Raw genomic sequence first — 3,687 nt, 5'->3', positions numbered from 1 at the left:
GTAAAATGCTACATTGGTCAATTTTAAATTTTGCAAGAGAATCTCCCCCTTCTCTCATGCCCACAATAATTTTTCATTTTTCTTTTTCAACATAGGAAATAAAGATTTTTTTTTTTTTTTTCATTTTGATCAATGGGTAAATAATTCTCATAAACGTAACCAAAATGTAGTTTTCACACTTGCAAGAAGATAATCCTCTTAATGGTAGATTTTCCAAAATACAAGCGTTTCTACAAATCAGAAAATTACTCAAAACAACTTTCACACTTCATCCAAGGCAGCTTTATCATAATGGTGACAAGAATAGTTAGTCAACTCATGATGCAATAAGGTCATGTTATAGAGAGAGTCTCAGTGGACAGAACATACCAAAGTTAACACACAAATAAGAGAAAATAAATGACAATTAGAGTGTTAGCACAGATCAAGGAGTCTTGAAAAACAAAATTAAAATTACCATGTTCATGATTTATTCATCAACTAAAATGAAAAACTATTCAAGTTGAAGTAGTCCAGTGGACTTCCTCAAGAAAAAAAAGTATCATAGTAAAGTGCTTTTGTAAATAATTCAGCCAATTGGGAATTTTGTGTTCACATGAGCAAGTGCAATGATGTTCTTCTCAACTAACTCTCTAATGAAATTATGTCTTATGTCAATATGCTTAGTCCTAGAATGTTGGACTAGATTCTTAGAGATGTTAATGGCACTCATGTTACCACAAAAAATAGTTACACAATCTTGATCATCACCATAATCATTCAACATTTGGTTTAACCATAAAATTTGGGTGCAACAACTCCCTGTAGGAATGTACTCAGCCTCGATAGTGGATAGAGAGATTGCATTTTTCTTCTTAATGTACCATGTGACAAGATTGTTTCCAAGATAGAAACATCCACCCAAAGTACTCATTCGATCATCCAAACTTCCTACCCAATCTGCATCACTATATCTAACCAAACAACTGTTAGAATTAAATGAGTACCAAAGGCCAAAATCACACGTAACTGAAATATATTTCATGATTTTTTTCACTGCATTCAAGTACAACTCAGATGGATTAGTTTGAAACCTAGCACAAACACCAACACTAAAGCAAATATCAGGTCGGCTTGCGGTTAAGTAAAGAAGACTCCCTATCATGTTTCAGTACAACTTACTATCTACCTTTTTACAATGTTCATCTTTGGACAGTTTAAGGGTAGCACTCATAGGGGTTCCAGCATGCTTTGCATTCTCAAGACAAAATCTTTTCAACATGTTTCTAGCATACTTTGATTGGGAAACAAACATGCCATTTTCCATTTGTTTAATTTGAAATCCAAGAAACATATTCAATTCCCTGACCATACTCATCTCAAACTCATTTTTCATCAGGCTAATGAATTCTAGTGCATGTGAATGAGATGTAGAGCCAAACACAATATCATCAACGTAAATCTGTGCACACATGACTTCATTGTTAGCACGCTTGATAAAGAGGGTTTTGTCGGCATTACCTCGTTCATAGTTATGCTCAAGAAGAAAAGTTGTCAACCTTTCATACCAGGCATGTAGGGCTTGTTTTAAACTATAAAGTGCTTTCTTCAATCTGAAAACATGATTAGGATTATGGGGGTCTTGAAAGCCAATTGGTTGTTCAATAGACACTTCTTCGGTGAGCATTCCATTCAAGAATACGCTTTTGACATTCATTTGAAACAATTTGATCTTGAGGCAGCGGGCAACAGAAAGTAGCAAACGAATTGATTCAAATTGTGCAACAGGTGCAAAGGTTTCATCAAAGTCAATTCCCTCAACTTGAGTATATCCTTGAGCTACAACCCTTGCTTTATTCCTGATAACATTACCAAAATCATTAGTTCGATTTTTAAAAATCCATTTCATACTTATTATGTTGATTCCCTCTGGTCTTAGTACAAGCGTCCAAACATCATTTCTTTCGAATTGTTCCAGTTCTTCTTGCATCGCCTCAATCCAATTTTCATCTTCTAAAGCTTGTTTGGTATTCTTCAGCTCTGCAAGAGATACATAACAATGATGGTTAATTTCATTTTGTCTTCTTTTTCTTGTAACCATTACCTCATTGGATATCCAATCACAGTTGAAGATGGCTGAGCTTTTTGAATCCATGTTGGTGGATCTTTTCTTCTTTGATTTCTCCTTTGAATGTTTTTATCCGAAAGATCAACAACCAACTATATCCCATCATTTTGCAATGATGAATCAGTAGATGATTCTTTGCAAGGAGCAAATCCTATTACTGTTGCACCAGAAGTAGGTGATAGCACATTTGATGAAGGTTTAGGTTCAAAACATTCAGTAGTGTTCACGCCATCTTGTGTGGGCACACGAGGAATAGATATCTCTTGAATTTCACATGCTTGAGAATATTCTAAAAAATCTTTTGCATCACTAAATACAATATTAGTGGATTCTAAAACTTTTTCAGAATGTATGTTATTGATCCTGAATGCACAGCTATTAGAAGAATATCCAATAAAAACTCACTCATCACTCTTAGAATCAAATTTACCTAAATTCTGTCTATCATTCAAAATGTAGCATTTGCATCCAAACACATGAAAATAAGAGAGATCGGGTTTCTTACTTTTCCACAGCTCATAAGAAGTTTGAACAGTACCTTTTCTAAGATAAACCCTGTTGGAAATATGATATATTGTGTTGATAGCTTTAGCCCAAAGTCTTGTAGGAAGCTTTTTGGCATTAAGCATCACCCTAGCCATCTCTTGAAGCACTCTATTTTTCCTTTCCACAACACTGTTTTTTTAGGTGTTTTTGGTGCTAAAAATTCATAGAATATGCCCTGCAATTCACAAAAATTAGTGAAGTCAGCATTCTCAAATTCCTTTCCATGGTCACTCCTTATTCTCACTATCTTTGTAGCCTTTTAACTCTTCTTAACAAGCAACCTTTTAGCCAATTTCTAAAAAGCATTGAAAGAATCAGATTTCTCACGAAAGAATCAGATTTCTCACGCAAGAAATCAACCCAAGCATATCTCGAAAAATCATCAACACAAACAAACAAATAAATACCTCTTACCTCCTAAACTCTCGATTTGCATAAGACCCATTAGATCCATATAGAGCAATTCCAAAACGCAAGTTCAGGTTTTGGTAGTCCTTTAACCACTTCCTTCTTTGAAAGTCTTACCAAGTCCTTGAAGTTCATGTGACCAAGTTTCTCATGCGACAAGTGTAAGGAAACAATCCATATATGCAGCAGAAAAACAAAATTATAATACAAGGATCGTTCCCAATGAGCCAAGATCAAAGGTATAATTTTACAGTTTATATTAAAGTAGAAATCTGCAGAAAAATTAATCATGAGTTTAGAAAACATACGCACATTTGGAGGCTCCTCCAAATTTGTCAATGAACTTTTTTGCTACCGACCCAAGTGTAGGATCAAATCGACGTAGTCCACATGAAGACAATCACAAAGAACTAAGGAGGGATTTGCCAGATCCTCCTTAGCTTTAAGATCAAAGAAAAAAAATCAAATTGATTGATTTTAGGCAAAAATGAATTCTGCCGTGGGAGAGAATATTGGGGCTGCCGTATTTTTTTTTTCAAAAAGAAATGAACAGTCAATAAATTTCTTATTGTTTTACAAATAACCTTTTTCTTTTATATTGAAAACATAGTTGCCCTATTCCCATA

Source organism: Pistacia vera, unplaced genomic scaffold, assembly GCF_008641045.1.
Source record: "Pistacia vera cultivar Batoury unplaced genomic scaffold, PisVer_v2 Contig140, whole genome shotgun sequence".
NCBI lineage: Eukaryota > Viridiplantae > Streptophyta > Magnoliopsida > Sapindales > Anacardiaceae > Pistacia > Pistacia vera.
This window is presented reverse-complemented; position numbering follows the sequence as displayed.